This window comes from Triturus cristatus, chromosome 3_2 (genome assembly GCF_964204655.1).
Source record: "Triturus cristatus chromosome 3_2, aTriCri1.1, whole genome shotgun sequence".
Lineage (NCBI taxonomy): Eukaryota > Metazoa > Chordata > Amphibia > Caudata > Salamandridae > Triturus > Triturus cristatus.
Window position 1 is genome coordinate 1,083,163,773 of NC_140584.1, and position 17,699 is coordinate 1,083,181,471.

Genomic DNA, 17,699 nt, shown 5'->3' on the forward strand with positions numbered 1-17,699 from the left:
AGTGTCTCGGAGAGAAGAGGAGGGCGCGCATCAAGTCAGACGGGTCCCACCCGAGCCCGGTTCCGGACAGCAGCAGCCCAGTGGCGTGGAACGGCGCCAGGGAGAGTCCGCGTGGCAAAACGCCTACACCCACCGTGGCGGGGGTCACAGGACGACACGCGGCAACTCCGACCGAGACGACGACCCAGGCGAAGGGATCCCCGACAGCAACCGGGGGTCGAGAAGTCCGAGCCCAAGACCGCGGCGAACGGAGGCAAGGAGTAAGATGAGTGCCACATCGACTGGATTGCCGAACCCGGTACCTTTCCTCACGAAAGCAGGGGTTCCGGATATGCCGTGGGAGGATTGGAAGCCGTATTTCTTGAATTTCTTGTTCGCTTTGGAGGAGGAAAGCGGCGCAGAGTTCCCGAGCACGCGCAGGAAGAGGATACTGCTACAACATTTGGGCCCTACAGGTCAGAGAGTATACGACGATCTGGTGAAGGTGGTGCGGCCCGCGGCAGACGACAATGTGTTTCAGCACGCGATCGACGATATGGATGCCCACTACCGCCCGACCGTATGTGTAGCTGTCGACAGGTACAACTTCTACCACAGAGCGCAACAGAAAGGGGAAACGATTGACCAGTATGTGGCGGCGTTACAGAAGCTGGCCCTAACGTGCAAATTCGGAGCCTTCCAGGAAGAGTTGATCAGGGACCAAATAGTAATGCACGCAGCGAACGCGTCCATCCAGGATAAGCTGTGGGCGAATGGAGACGAACCCCTTAAGACAGTGGTAGCCATGGTGAAGAAAGCAGAAATGTCCAAGAGATGTGCGGAGACAGCGAAGAAGGACCGACTCCCAGAACAAGCAGTGTGCAGGATAGAAGATCGGAAAAGCCGCGAGAGACAGACGGCGGCAGAACAGCACAACACGCGGCAGCACAGGAAGCCCATGACCCGGGGCGCGAAACAGCAGACGCAGGCACAAGGGAGCACCAACTCGTGCTACAGATGCGGCAGTGAAAGACACGCCGCCAACGACAAAGGGTGCCCAGCGTTCCGAGCTAAGTGTACGTACTGTGGTCTGATGGGTCATTATGAGAGAGTATGCCGAAGGAAAACACCAAAGCAGCAAGTGAAGTACGTGGCACAGGAGACGAGCAAGGAGGAAGAGCAAGAATGCCAGGAGGACGACGAAGAGATCCTGATGATAGAGGACCAGATCTTGGGGATCGACGGCGCGGTCGACAAGAAACCGAGGTGCGACATGACCATCGGGGGAGTAGGAGTCACCATGGTCGCAGACTCAGGTTCCCCCTACACAATCATAAGGAAGAAGATATGGGAGGAGGACTTCGCACCTGTTACCACACACCAACTGCGTCCCACGGACATCCATCCGGTGACATTCACTGGGGAACCCATACCCATGGTAGGGTATTGCCCCCTAACATTCGAGTTCAAGGGCAGAACGTGCGAAGGAAAACTGTACGTGGCAGAAAAGGGGCCATCAGTGTTAGGATGGAAAGATCAAGGGAAGCTGGGAATAAAGCTGAACCCGGGAGGCCGCGTACAAGTGCTCATGATGGAAGAGGACCCCGGAGTTGGAGCAAGGCAGTGGAAGGAGGAGTTCCCCGAAGTCTTCAGAGACGACATAGGGAAGCTAACCAAATTCACGCACAAATAAACCTCAAGGAAGGAGCCCGACCGGTGTCCCACAAAGTGCGAAACATCCCGTTCCGCACCAGGGAGGCAGTACAAGAGGAACTGCAGAGGTTAGAGGACAACGGGATCATCGAAGCCATCGACAATGCGGAATGGTTGGCCCCCTTAGTCGTGGCGCAGAAGCCGAACGGGAAGGTGAGATTGTGTGTGGACCTCAGGGAACTCAATAAGAACATTGTGGTGGACAAGTTCCCTCTTCCCCGCATCAATGAGATGTTAGCCAAGACCAAGGGCGCCAGGTGGTTCTCCACTGTAGACTTAACGTCTGCGTATCACCAGATCGCACTCCACAAATCGTGCAACCACCTCACATCATTCATAACACCGTTCGGGTGCTACAAATTCCTACGGATGCCGTTCGGGCTTGCCTCGGCAGCGGCAGTCTTCCAAAAATTGATGTACCGCCTGTTCAACAAGATGGAGGGAATCCAGTTCTTCCAGGACGACATCTTGGTGATGGGCGCCTCCAAGGAAGAACACGACCGGAGGCTAGCAGGCGTCCTGACAGTACGGGAGCAGAACGGGCTTACGGCCCAGTGGGACAAGTGCAAGTTTGGACTGGAAAATGTCACGTACCTGGGGCACGAAATCAGTCAGGAGGGCATAAAACCCAAGGCATCCAACGTAGCGGCCATCAGGGATGCACCTACGCCCGCAAGCAAGGAGGAAGTACGGACATTCTTAGGGATGGCTGAGTTCTACAGCAAGTTCGTATCCCACTTTGCGTCAAAGACATACCACCTGAGGTCGATCCTGAAAGACAAAACGGCGTTCACATGGAAGGAGGAACAACAGCAGGAGTTCGAGGGGATGAAAAGAGAAATATGTGAAGCTGTACCCATTCAAGGGTTCGACCCAGCAGCTCCCACGACCCTGACCACAGACGCGAGCGACCGAGGCCTAGGAGCGGTGCTAACTCAAAAGTCTGCACAAGGAATGACAACTACAATCAGCTTCGCGTCCCGCACGTTGGCTGACAATGAACGCAAATTCAGCGTGATCGAAAAAGAAATGCTGGCCGTAGTGTGGGCAGTGGAAAGGTTCCGACAGTTCCTGTGGGGAGGACGGTTCCTCTTACGAACAGACCACAAACCCCTGGTAAAAGTTCTCACGTCCAACGGCCATGAGCACGCAACACCAAGAATCGATAAGATGACGCTGCGTCTCCTCGACTACGTGTACGACGTAGAGTACATCCCAGGCACCAGGAACCGCGTGGCGGACTTCCTGAGCAGGGCGGCTGCAAAGGAATCGGCAGAGGCGCAAGACGCAGAAAATTGGGCAGAGTACGCAGTGGCGTTCATGGGCGATCACGAAAAAGCCATCAGCAAGCAGGAATGGGAAGAAGAGTACGGGTCCGACGAGAAGGTGAAGGCAGTCAAAACATATGTGACGCAGGGGTGGCCAGAGAAGAGGTTACTCGGAGAAGAACTCAAACAGTACTGGGAGGTCAGGGAAGAACTGTCACTGGGGGATAACCCGTGTTTCCTGTTCAGGGGCAACAAAGTAGTACCCCCGATGGCGCTGAGACCTAGAGTGGTGGCTATTGCCCACGAAGGACATTTGGGAATCGTGAAAACGAAGGGAAGAGTGAAGGAGGACTATTGGTGGCCAGGGTTGGACCTTGCAGTGGAAAGACACGTCAGAACGTGTGAGCAATGCAGCAATGCAGACAAGACGCAGAAAGTGCTACGTCCACCGCTAGGACGCTTCGACTGCCCGGAAAACCCGTGGGAAGAGATCTCTATAGACGTCCTAGGCCCCATACAAGACGCCAGTGGTAACCAGAAGTACCTCACCGTGGTCGTGGACAGGTACTCTAAGTGGCCAGAAGTCCACGTGGATGAAAACGCGGAGACAGATACCATCTTGGGGTTCCTCACGGAGGTGTTCATCAGAAAAGGGATCCCCAAAGGAATCCTCAGTGACAACGGCCCACAGTTCACGTCGACCAAATGGGAGGCCTTCATGGACAGAAACGGGATAACCGTCAGGCGCACACCGGTCTACCACCCTGCGGGGAACGGAGCAGTAGAGAGATTCAACAGGGTAATAATGGGGTCAGTGCAAGTGGCCATCGGTCAGGGAGCAAGCTGGGAGAAAGAACTCAAGCGTCTGCTATGGGCTTACCGGATAACTCCCTCGTCCACAGGCTACAGCCCATTCCGCATACTGAGAGGGAGAGAACCGTTCACCCGAGACAATGTGGCCTGGAAGAAGCTCACAGTGCAGAGTCATTGGTCGCCGGCAGTGGTGCGCAGGAACTTGGAGAAGGCGCAAGCCGTGTACACAAACTACTACGACTCAAGGCATAGCACCAAGGAAGTCGCTTTGGAGAGAGGAGAGTGGGTGAGGGTGAAACTGCCAACACCGGGGAGGAAAGGGGACAGCAAGTTCACGCCCCCATTCCAAGTGGTGGAACCCTATTCCACATCAGCCTTACTGAGCGACGGGAAGATATGGGCACAAGATCGGATGGCAAGATGTACCAGGGCCGATGAGACTGAGCAGAGCATGGAGCTGGACAGCAGGGCAGGAGCCGGGTCCACACCGGCGGGAAAAAGCGAAAGTAGGAGTCCAGATGGAGAAGCAGGAAGCGTTCCCCAAGGAACCTGGAGTCCAAGAGGAGGGGAAGCCGAGATTCCAGGACTAAGTGACCGAGAGACAGAGTTGGGCGGTCTTGAACCACGAGAAGCGAGTGGAGCGGCGTTCCCGAGTGGGGGGGGCACCACCCCTACCGCAGGCGCAGGGAGCAGGAGGACACGCTGCGGGAGGAGAACAATGCTGCCACGAAGATTCGAGGAGTTCAGCCTAGACCACAAGTAAGACTGTTCTAGTGTGAAGGAGGGACTGTGACTGTTGTGTTATAAAGGAGGGAGATGTGGTGTTGCGGTCTAGTCCGCAGCGCGCACGGCGTGTGACGTCACCGGACTTCCGGCGGCGGCCATCTTAGATTCGGCACTAGCGCGCCGATTTGAATAGAGATCGGAGCTCCGTACCGGCGCTCCTGCTGTGGTTGTGAATCAAGGAATAAACCCCTTCAACCTTACCAACGCTCAGTGTCATCTGTGGGGGGGACACCACATATAAGGGAAAGGGCAACATTACAAATGTGACCAAAAATGTCCGTGATTGTTAAATATCTTTGAGCGACAGCTTTTTGTCTCGGGCACTGCGACTTTGGTGGCACCACTTTCCAATACGACATTATTGGAGGGACAAAAAAATCTCCAGTTAGTTTCACTATTTCCCTTTCTGGATTTCAGTATCATTAAATGTATTTGTCGCTTCCTCGACTGATCACAGTGTAAATGTGCCTCATTGAGCTATTCCTGGTAAAGTTCATTATCTGGAGAGCACAGGTCAAACTGCAAGGAAATAAAGAGGAGACATCTGCGAATGATTAATAGCATACTTTCATCCCATAGAAAGATGTTTTTCATACTGATGGAAGATCTACTTGGCTGTTTGTTTTTAGTATAATTACAGGATGTATTGATTTACTGACACCAGGGGATGCCCAGCTAATGCTGTGATCTGTGTTTACTCCTGCAGGGGCAGGAGGGTGCAAGTGCACTGTTACCCCACACTGCAGGATTGCTGCTTCTACAGCCCCAAGGAGAGAGCCGTTCTCTGATGGGAAGCATGTGCGTAGCCGCCAGAGCACACTGGAATTATTTTCGGATCGGTGCTAAAAATAACTTTCACAGGCTCCAGGAGGCAAAGCAGAAACTGAGATTAAAAGAGCTCCCTGCCAAAGGCAGACCTCACTTCCAGCAGGATTGAGGCAGATGTAGAAAGGTACCGCCCCCAAAGAGGTGGATACTGTAAACCGGCCAGGGACGTCCCACTGTGCCGGAAGCAGGTCCGAATTTGCCACGGAGTAACTTCTACTTCCTGGTCATGATGGTGAAAAAGAACAACATCTGACCTAAAAATAAAAAATACATCCTATTGACTGCATCTCATAGTTTCTATTCACGGCTACAGCATGGCGCTCTTGAGCACTAGGATCTGCTGTCCCACACGTGTATAGTATCTATTAAGGTTTCTTTTGAGGTTCGAGAACAAAGACTACAGGAAAAAAATACAGCATGGGCAAGAGGAGAATGCAGCTGCCCACGGCCCACGCAGGGGGCCGCTCAAATGGGCGGCCCTCTAGTGCCATCGGGGCACCAACCCACCCCTCTCTCTAAGATGGGGGCTCAGGGAGGAGTCCCCTCCCTCCCCCCCTTGCCTATGGCACGTTAGGCGTGTCACTTCCGGCGCGCCGAGGATTGGAGAATGGTCTATAGGTCTTTCCCCGCCATCCTGGCATTCTCTGTCGCGCCGCACACGCAGTCTCCTTTCTACCGCTTACACGTCGTGGGGGTAGCAGGCAAGATACACAGAATGTTGTAATGTTTGCTTTTTCGTTACAGGCATAGTTACAGGGCGATTTGGAAGCAAATGGGTACAGAAGGGTACCTCTGCAGGGCACAATAGGGGTGCCAAAGCCAAATCCCAGGAGCCTCATGGGAGGTTCCTGGAAAACCGCGTCGGCGTCCTGTTAGTCCTTAGGGCGGTTGTGGGCCTGAACAACCGGGAGCTTGCCTTTCTCCGCTCCGCCCTGAAAGGGGTGTGAGTAATAAGGGACCAATGTGTCACGTGATCCGGAAAGAGGGTCACCCCATAAGGTGTAGCGCTGATTGGATTCTCCCCAGTGCTGCTTGGCTCATCAGGAGTGCAGGCAACACAGTTTGGTTACAGCTGCCTGCCCTTGGATCGCCCGTAATATAACCCACCATATTGCATACTTTTGTATGGAATAAACCTGCAGCAATATTTACACAAACAAAAGTTGTGTTGTATATGTATGTATTTAGTATGCATGCTACGTGTTGGTGTAGGTGGGGTGTGTTGCCAATAGTGGCACTAATGCAAAGCACGTGATGTTCCCTGTGAATACTAGGTCTGTACTGATCATTGTCCAAATTCTGGAGAGAGGATGTGGCGTACCCCAGAGCTGTTAACCTTGGAGCTAGGGAACCAGGTTCAAATCTCTGAGTCGGCTCAACCTCGTGTGAATCTGGGCAAATCACGTAATCTCCCCGGGGCTACCAAGAGATTCATGTATCCTTGTGTAACGTAACTGGTGCTCATGTAAAGTGCGCCAGTCCGTTCTGGTTGAGGTAACGCTATAAAAAACAGCCCAAAAAACCTGGAGGCAGACAGAGAGAGGGTATAACAACAGAGAGTGAAAGAACGGGGAGTGAGATAGCAACATTGCGAGAGTCAAAGAGAAATAAAGAAACAGTGAGGTGGCATGAGCAAGAAACAAGCAACGGTGCAAGCAAAAATAGTAGCTCTTGTTAAAAGCGATCTTAAAGTAATAAAAAAGTTGCCTCGAAACAATGCCTTTAAATGTATACTGGACTTAGATGGCACATCTGAGTTTTCAGCAGAAGGTAGGGAGGTCGGGAGGTAGGCAGGGCACCTGAGAACAATAACATGGGGGAAGTAAAGGAATTTGGACTAGACTAGTTCAGGAAATCTGACTTTAGACGAGTTGCACATGATTGATTGAGAGGCTATCCAGTGTCCAGAGGGTGTCCACCAATCAAATATTCTATGTAAAGCGATGGGGGAGAATGAGGCAGAAGCAGAGAACTTCTGGGAAACAGCAGCATACATAGGAACAGCGACACCAAAGGAGGAAAGCACATCACGGAGAGTGGTTCTGTAACAGGTGGATCTGGGGATACGATGACACGTAAGGGGGCATCGGTGAAAGAGCTGTGAGGCAGGTGAGAGATGAAACATTCTAGTTCCTTTGTGTTGATGCCCAAGTAGGCTGGAGAGGGGATCATAGTGTGGAGGTCGATATAATCAAGAATGCAGAGAGAAATAGAAGCACTATTGTGGAAAAAATGTGATTTGATGTGGAAAGGTGAGGAATAAGCAAGGGAAGTCGCAGGAAGTGAAGGTGGCTGAAGCCAGTTTGAGTGCATTAAAGTAGATGAAGAAGAAAGATGGGAGGAGAGACAACTGAAGACCAACAGTTCGAAACGTCTGGAAAATAAAGTTAAGACGGGGAGAAGGGATCTGAGGTTGTTTTACTGTATTTGGCCTCTACTGGAAGTCAATAGCTTGAATAGCTGAATCAAAGTCCAGTCAATTGTTGCTCAAAACAGTGAAAATCATGGTCACTGTTGTGATGTCACTCAGAGATGCTCTCGCTTCCCCGGTCTTCCACTGCCTCCTGGTGTCCCCAAAGACCTGAGTGAAATGGTTGATTGGCAGATTTTGAAATACACAACAATGTATGCTTTATTATGCCATTGCCTACAGCCAGAGGGCAATAAAGATTCAAAATATCATCTTCCAGAGGCAGTTCTGGGTGAAGGAGACAGTGCAAACAGTGCTGATGAATATATTTCTGATGTAAAAATGCTTGACACTTGTTTCAAACCTCATAGGAACGTTATAATGGAACACCATAAATTTTAACAAGAGGCAGCCGGTGTCTGGAGAACCAATTGGAAGGTTTATAGGTGCCCTAAGGGTTTTAGCTACTATTTGTGAATACAGGGAATTAAAAGAGGAGATGTTCTGAGACCAGCTACAAGTAAAAACCTACAGTAAAAAAAGTTCAGGAAACTACTAGTTACTCTAAACTGTAGGTCTGACTCGAAAGAATATTAGAGGTACCAAGTGTTACCAGTGGTAGTAACAATCACTTGGGGAATTCTGCTTTGTGTCCAGCAATGGACAGATTATGCAATAAATGTAAGAGGAGAGGTCATTTTGCCAAGGTTTGTAAAGGTGCAGCCATGATATCCTCTAGAGCTCCCGACTCCTTAGCTGAATCTCGATTTCCCCACTAACTATTTAAAATGGCGCTAGGGAGGGCCTCCAAGCTATGTGTCACCAAAATTCCCAGATATCGTAGCTGGTCCTTGGCCCGCTGGATCTCTTTGATGCCTTCTGTATCTGCCCATGTCAATAAATCTCTCTAATCCTTGTTTATTAAAAAGAAAAATGGAGATTTTCTCAATGTTTCAGCATGGGCTTCTATTTTTATAATCTAGTTTCTGGGGTTGACTGTAGTCAGGATAATATCGTCTGCATCGAGTGCTATATTCACGTCTAGCGCTGGGGCAACAAACGGTAGGATGGAACTATCCTCGTGAACTTACTGGGCAAAGGGTTCAATATAGAGATCGAATAGTAATTGTGATAAAGGACACCCCAGTCTGGTCCCCCTTGTGATGGAGAAAGGTCGAGTTAAGGTCCCATTTACTTATATGCTGGCTGTGGGCTATCCAACAGGAGTTCAATTATATAAATTGACTTTCTACTGAGGGCAAAACTACTTAACACCTCCCAAAGGTACATCCAGCTTACCCTATAAAAGGCTTTGGCTGCATCTAAAGTGTCTATCGTCTATGGGCTCCTGGTTGTTTCTACTACATCAATCACAAGGTATGTCAGTTTATTAAGCTTCATACCCGAAAAAAGACCTTTTTGATCAATTAGATCACTGAACTCATAAACTTCGCTAATTTCTTTGCTGTGATACCTGCAAAGATTGTATAATTGCAGTTCAGCAGGTAGATGGGTCTGTATGAGTTTGAGATAGTTTGGTCTTTCCTAGGTTTTGCAATCATCAATATTGTAGCTGGATACCACAACGGAGTAGTCTTCCCCGCGCCTGATGGAATTTGTTTGAAAACAAATTTCCAGAAAGGGACACAAGGTATGTAAAAAGTTGATGTCTAATGATCCCTTGCTAGCCACTCATTAGGTCAAAACTACAAACCTTGTGAGCCAAATTGATTTGGCATGGGACTGCTCCAGCGGAAAGTGTAAATTTACATATCCTCCCTGCGTCACAGACCCGTCATCACATTAACTCATTCACACACACATCCATTGGTGGGGCTCATAACACCTTCACTCATACATCTCACTCCGAATCTGCGCACAGGAGGAAAGAAGCGCTGGACATGTGGGGGTACCTTATTACCTATAGGAAGAAATTCTTTACATTATATACACCATATACATCTGCACCTATAGAATCCTAACTTTAAACATCAAGGCACTTCACCACTTGGTCAATGAACCAATTAGTTGGACTGGTTGATTGTGATTTAGAACCAGCTAAAACACATTAAAGCTTCGGAACCTTTGATCAATTAATTACCTTATTAAAAGAATCACAAACTAATTTTTGTTAATCAATGTTTAGTTTATCTAATTGTCTTTCGTTGGCATAATCAGCATTTAATCAAATCGGGGTTCAATTAATATTTTGTCACAAATTTGCATAACAGTTATATTTAACTAAATTCAGATACCGGCGTCCATTTCCCGTAACCTGTCAGCCCTGCATAAATCAAATCCCTTCTGGTGAAAACGTCCAATCAAAGTGCAGGCCAGGACCCAATAAGTCCGGGAAAAGTTATTTCGCTCGGCACGACACAGTCCCAAAGGTATCACAAGGACCAGGCAATCGTGCAAGCAGATCGACTCTCCTCGCCAGCAATAACCAACGGAAACTCGGAACGCACTTCTACACTTCCACCCACCCTCTTCTAAAGTTCCCCTTGTATAGGAAATTCTAAGATAATCCGCAACAACTCCAAGAGTAGAAGACTCCTGATTGGCTAAGCCCCATAAATTTGAAATATTGGACTTGGTTCCCAGGTTTTCTTGTTTCTCAAGGAATTGAATATGTCATCCTTTAGTTTGTCCAGTTCTCATGCGAACAGTTTCGAAGTAACAACATGTAGACCTCTGGATACAGGTCTTCATTGTCCTTTTCTGTCATTCAATTTAGCAGAGTTCTGGCAATCCTCCATGTTCCTATCCTTGACAAGGAACACAGTGGCCACTTTGGAGGTCGCCTGGAGATCTTCAGAGCCATCCGAGTCTGTGCAGTAGGCATCGCGCTTACACGACGGTGGCCACTTCCGAACTCCATTTTGAATATTGCTGCCTAGTAGGCCCGAATGCCAACTTAAGCAAAACAAACAAAAAAAAAACTAATATACGCAAATAAAGATTCTAATGTTTAAACCCACACTACTCCCAATATATATTAGTATTTTCCATCATGCAATTTCTATACCAACACATTCTACAGTTAATATGCGTACCACAGTTAGTCATTAGAATTATTAGCCATGCAATTAGCATTTAGTCCCCGTGTATCTTGTGTTTATCAAGGTGTAAAGTTGATTTAGTAGTAACACTTCAAACAATTAATACAGGTTAGTATTTAGACTGATTATGTAATTAGTATTTTCCTGCAAAATAGAGAAGGTATACAAAATTTCGTTTTACCTGCTCCACCAGGGCTCTAGAAGCTTAGATAATATTTGGGAAGACTTTCAAGAACGGCAATGTGTCCAATGATTACACTAGAATGAGGTACTACAGGACAGCCTACTCAAAATCTATAACGGTGGTAAAGAATAAGAGCCTCTCCAATGTCTGATTGGTAAAATATGCGAAATCAGAAGTAGTGCTGACAATGAAATGTGGACAATAAAAATGATATCCTCTAGAGATGAATAATACACTTTTAAGTGATTCTGACTCTGGCGAGAACAATGTAGTTTGTTGTTTCAATACTTGAAATTATGTTAGTGGGATTAAGGTCAGAATGATGGTGGACTGAGGTTCACCTTTTTACATTAATCAGCGTAGAAGAATGGAAACGTTTTGCAGGTAAGGAGTTAAGTGAGACACTGTTAGACCATTTGCATATAGGGGAAAACCTATTTATATTCTGTTTGAGTTTAATACAGTTGTGTTGTTCAAAGTAAATTCCGCTCCTTGGACTGTACATGCGGCAAAGGGAGGGTCTTGCCTTTTTAGTTGGCTTAAACAGAAAAATCTACAGATCATCCATGATCTAAATGATCCGGAGCCAGTCACTTTGATGAGTAATCCCAATAGATGGCTTGTGGGTATCTGTGGTTAGAGGAGTGTGAATGGCAGTGAAGATTTCATAAGGTGTTCACAGATAGGCTAGGTATGTTGAGAGCTTTTTCTCACAATTTTTAGTTTAAGTCTGAAGTTGTTCCAGTCACTCACAAGGTCTGTAGAGTACCTTTGTCAGTACGTCCTGAGTTAAGGCAAGAACTGTACAAGTTGTTCTCGCAGAATAGCATAGAACTGATCAAAAGGACAGAATGGTTGTCCCGGGTGGTGTTGGTGTGTAAGACTCACGGAACTTTGAGGAAGTGTGTTGAGCTGCAGAATCTAAATTTGAAAACTTAGGTCGACAGACATGCTCTTCCAAACATCACAGAAATGTTGCCTTTGTTGAAGGGTGCCTCAGTGTTTACCTCTTTAGAAAGGATATTTGTGTACCACCAGTTGGTACTGCACAATGAGTCACATACTTTAACTTATATTGTCTCTCCAGAAGGTGTGAGTCAAAGTGAGAGAGTCAGTGAAGGAGTAAGTTAGAGTAAGTGGGAATGGGTGACAGTAAAGACAAGTATGTGCGATAATGAATATGAGTGAGTGAGGGAGAATGACAGTGACTGTAACTGGGTGTTACGGGAAACCTCGGTTACACCGCGGTCTTCAAACCGCAATACCTTTACAATGCGGGCATTACAACGCAAGTCATTACAATGACTTGCGCTGGATGGCGCTCTAAGCGAAGGAATAGTATGATTTACTATTCCAACACCTTCCCTACTGTAACGTAGGCTGGAGTTGGAATAGTAAATCATACTATTCCTAAGTCCAGCGCCCTCCATCGCAAGTCGTTGTAACGACTTGCGTTGTAATGCCTGAGTTGTAAAAGTATTGCGGTGTGAAGACCGCGATGTAACATCACATATTCGGGTGTTACTGTTTGTGAGGTACATTAAGACCTAGTAATTCAGAATGAGTGGGACTGAGGGACACAGAGTGGGTCAGAGTTGAATGAATGAGACTGCGTGAACTATTGAGACAGAGTGACTGAGTGTGTCAAAGTTGAGACAGTGAACTTGGGGGGTTATTTACAAGAAGCCTGCGCCGCTGGTGCGTCACTTTTTAGTTGCTTTTGTCATGCAGGCCTCTCAATCATATCTGAGGGGATGCAAAGCCACCCGTTGTGGCTTTGCATGGCCTCGTAGATATGGAGTAAAACAAGGCAGCGCAAAGCGATCCATGCCTTACTCTGTGTCAAGGAGGCATTCTGTGGACATTGTGGTGGATGTTCCCTCACAACACCCAGGGATTTTGACACTGCCCCAGATATACAAAGTCACGTAAACCTGGGGCAGCACCAAAACCTTACGCCTCCCCGGAGCAGGCGTAACGAGGAGCAATGTTTTCATTTCTCTTAGTTTTTTCCTCCTTCCTTGTGTGCTGTGCACGCAGAATGAGGACAATGCATCCATGGATTGTTTTCAGGCAGGAAAGTGTGCCTTCGTGCACAAAAACAATGCTGCCAACAACGCAGAACAAGGGTGCCTGTGTTGGTGCTATGCACCAAATAGTGCGCTGGTTGAAAGGACAGGAATGCACCAGATCTCATAGATACAGCGCATTCCTTCACTTTCGATTTGGCATGGGGCAGCGCAGAAAAAAGACTTGCGCCGCTACCCTACGCCAAATCTTTGTAAATGAGGCCCTTAGTGCAAGAAAGTGTGAGAGAACCCTTAACGAAAAAGTCACAACACACCCTAAACTAACCTGTGCTCACCCCATGGTAGCTTGGCACAGAGCAGTCAGCCTTAACTTAAGAGGTAATGTGTAAAGTATTTGTGCAACACTTCAAACAGTAAAACAATGAAAACAGTACACAAAAAAATACCATACATGGTTAGACAAATAGAGCTCAATTTCATGAACAAAGCAAGACAAAAGCCACAAACATTCAATAAGTAGAACCCAAGTTGTGAATTTTTAAAGAATAAACTGAAAGGTAGTTACTAAAAGCATAAAGCGCCGACCGGGATTATCTGGGCGCACTAGACCGGGGTCAAATCCAAAAGTTAAAGCCGACCACGATGAAACATTGGTCGGATACAGTCCCAGATAAGTCTCACTAAGGTTTTACCTTTTACTGTTCGCAGAAAAGAAGTTTGCCGGGAGCAAGGAGAGCTCCACTGGTGGTAGTCTGCATGGCGGAAAGAGCCGCCGGGCTTTGTGTACGGATGGACTGGAGCCTCGCGTTCGGGAGTGGCGATACTTGCTGTGACAAGAGACAAACTTGCGGCCACTCATGCTGGATTTCTGGGTGCGCATCTCTGGTTCTGGAGCTAACGGGCTTGTTCGCATTCGCCAACAGCCCAAAAGCTTTACTTAAAGAGCAGAAAGACCACTTTCAAGTCCCAGGAACTGAGACGTGCCTCTTGGGGGTCAGGAGTTCGTTGAGGACAGGTCCAGGAGCTGTGGGGAGCCTGTGATGACCGTGAGGCTAAGATCAGGAGGCCAGCAGACTAGCCCTTTGAGTCACTCTGGGGTCCTGGGTTCAAGATGGGTTCCAGGTCCAGTTCTTTTTCCCCAAGCAGCAGCTCAACACAACAAGGCAGCAGCTCCTTCAGAGTAGCAGTCCAGCAGAATGGCAGTCCTTTAAGCAGCAAAGCAGTCCTTCCTGGCAGATTATCCACAGGTTGAGAATTGTACTGAAGTGATAGGGTCAGAAGTCCAGTTCTTATACCCACTGGTGCCTTTGTAGTGAAAGAGATTTCAAAGAAGGGCTTTAAAGTGCACATAGGTCCTCCCTTCCTGACCTGGCGCCAGACTCACTACAGGGGGTTAAGCAGTTATTTGTGTGGGGGCGGGACACAGCCTATTCAGGTGTACGTGTGAGGCTGTGTCCAGCTCCTCTCTCCCTTCCTGCCCAGAATGGCCCATCAAGTCACATCTAAGCTCCCTTTGTGTGTAGCTGTCTAGAGGGAATACACAAAGCCCAGCTGTAACCCAACCCAGACATGTAATCAGAGACAGGCAGCAGGCATCAAATGGCTGAAATACGAAAATGGTAACTTTCTAAAAGTGGCATTTTCATAATTGCAATTTAAAGTCCGACTTCACAATAAGTTCTGAGTTTAAATAGTGATTCCAGAGATACCAAACTCGGGGCTCAAATTGTTTCCCAATTGGAAATAACACTTCTAAAATGCAATAAGGTAATAGACATACTGCTGCTCCAAGAGACCCACCAGATAGGCAACCACTGCCCTTTCCTGGCACGCTATGATTATGGCGGAGTCTGGCACTCCGGCTTTAACCGGGGATCACGAGGGGTGGCTGTCCTGGTGCGGACCGGCCTCTGAACTTGCTCGCTGTATACTCCCGCCCCATCCCCCCCCCACCGCCCCCCCCTCTCTCTACTGACATCCACACTTCAGCATCTCGCTACACTGGTTGCCGCCCTGCCCCCTGGGGACGACCATTGTTGGGGGAGACTTTAACGAAGTTATGGACCCTGACCTGGACACTGCTAAGGCCCCTTCTGCCTCCATAGTCGCTCAATCTAACCTCCTGTCGAATTGGGCTGCGACTCTAGGTCTCGGGGACGCCTGGAGACTCTGGCATCTGACAACTCGACTCTACACCCACACATCAGCTTCCCATCACACGCACGCACAACGCGATTATGTTTTCCTGCCAGCCCTGGATTGTCGAGCAATTCAAGATGTCCCCATCCTCCCTAGAGGTTTATCGGGCCACTCCCCAGTGGCGATGTGGATGGACAGCCTCCCTGAATCTTCACGCCCGATCTGGCGGCTGAACACCTGGCTCCTCCAGGGCAAGGACTTCAGGGACCAAGTGGGAGACGAGCTCCGCCATTACTTTACCACTAATCACGGGTCGGTTTCCTCCCCTGGCATCCTATGGGAAGCCGGGAAGGCCACCATTCGGGGCTTTGCCAAAGGCCAACTCAAACTTAAACGTGTGAAGCAGGACTCCCGCCCAACACTCCTGAAGGCCCAGGCTGTTCTAATTGAGGCTCAACCTCCAGAGGAGAGAACTGAAGCTCAAGATAGGAAACTAGCGTTTCTGAGGGACGTGATTAAGCAGACCTCCCTGGAGGCTACCAGGCTGCTGTGGAGGTCCTCCGTGGCGCGAGTGTATGGGTGGGGAGACAAAAATGGAAAACTCCTCCACTGCTGGCCACTTACCCGATCGCCACCCACATCATTCCTAGGGGATCGGCTCAGATGGAGCGATCCAGCGAGCCCCCGTTGCAGTGGCCCAATGCTTCGCCACCTACTATGCTACCTTTTACTCTGCACAGCCTCCCACTCTCTCGCTCCCGGAACTTCTCCAGCGCAAGCAGTTTTCCCTCCCGCGACTCTGCGAGTCTGAGTCTGAGGCGCTAGACCTCCCTGTCACCCCAGAGGAGATCAACGATGCCATATCACGTATGGCTGCAGTAAGACACCAGGGCCGGATGGACTCCCGCAGGTGTTCTATGCGTCCTACCGAGACTTGCTGATTACCCACCTTCTAGAGGTGTATCAGGAGGCGTCTGATCAAGGCTTATTCCGTCCCGAGACGGATATGGCAACTATAGTGGTGATCCCTAAGTCTCAGCCTCCCTCGAAGCACTGCCCTGATTACCGCCCCATCTCCCTCATTAACTCGGAGCTCAAAATATTTGCCTCTGTCCTAGCCAACCGCATACGACCCTACCTGGCTAAACTGGTCCACCCCAAACAGTGCAGATTTATGCCCTGCCTGGGAACCCGGCACTGCCTCAGACGTCTCCACCTCGCTTTAGCGAATCGACAACAGCTGACCCCCTCGTAGATTTCGAGAAAGCATTTGACTCGGTGGATTGGCGATACCTGGAGGCAGTACTGATGGAAATGGGTTTTGGAGCCCCTTTCCGCGGCCTGGTTAAGGCACTCTATTGCAAACCAAGGGCCCAGGTATTAGTCAACAGAGCCCTATCACACCCCTTTCCCATCAGAAGAGGCACGAGGCAAGGATGCCCCCTCTCACCCCTCCTATTTGCGTTGGCGATGGAGCTCTTTGCCGGTCTTGTCCGATCTGACCAGCTCCTCACAGGATGAAGATGGCCCGGATTGGAGGAAGATTGGCGATGGAGCTCTTTGCCTGTCTTGTCAGATCTGACCAGCTCCTCACGGGATGGAGATGGCCCGGATTGGAGGAGGATTGGCGATGGAGCTCTTTGCCTGTCTTGTCCGATCTGACTAGCTCCTCACGGGATGGAGATGGTCCAGATTGGAGGAAGATAAGATCGCCCTCTATGCTGATGATGTTCTGCTATTCTTAACAGATCCAGCTCGGTCAGGGTCACGATGTCTCTGGGCCTTGAGTCTTTTCGAACGAACCTCCGGCCTTTGATTGAACTCGGCCAAATCCGTTCTGGTCCCCCTTCACCTTTCAAGAGAGTGCTTTGATTGGCAGTCGTCGATACCTCTTCGGCGATAGTCCTTCAGGTACCTGGGAATCTGGGTTGCCCTCCTCCCTGACCTCGCTTGGTCACTCAATGTAACCCCGCTAGTGAAAAAGGTTCAGGTTGACCTCCTCAAGTGGCAAACCCTGCCACTGAACCCTATGGGCAGAATAGCTCTATTTAAAACGATGATCCTGCCCAGATTCCTATACATGCTTCAGAATACGCACTTCTCCTTCTCAAGGTCGTGGTTCCGGGAGCTGGACTGCATGGCCACCAAGTTCTTGTGGGGAGGTCGGAGGCCTAGGCTGGCCCTCGCCCAGTGCCGGATCCCACCCGTTGATGGCGGCCTGGGGATGACAAATCTCTACCTTTATTATTTAGCGACTCGGCTCCTCACCGAGCATGATTGGTTTAACGGTGGCTGGTCTGACACGGCATACCGCTTGGAGCTCCACACCCTGGGCTTGTCTAATATTCAGGGGATGCTGTATGGGAGCACAATTTCCCAAATTCTACCTGAGGTTACGCGCTGGGTGCTTTTGGCCTGGCGGGCTTCTCTGTGTCACACCCACTGGTCGGATAAATTGACCCAACATACCTCATTGTGGTGCGGCAC

At 49.2% G+C, this 17,699-nt stretch overlaps 1 protein-coding gene across 3 annotated transcripts in view; it reads left to right on the forward strand.

Annotated features, from left to right (window-relative positions):
• PSPH (phosphoserine phosphatase) overlaps nt 1–17,699 on the forward strand; it is a 334,849-nt gene that overhangs the window by 162,052 nt on the left and 155,098 nt on the right. The window lies entirely within an intron of this gene.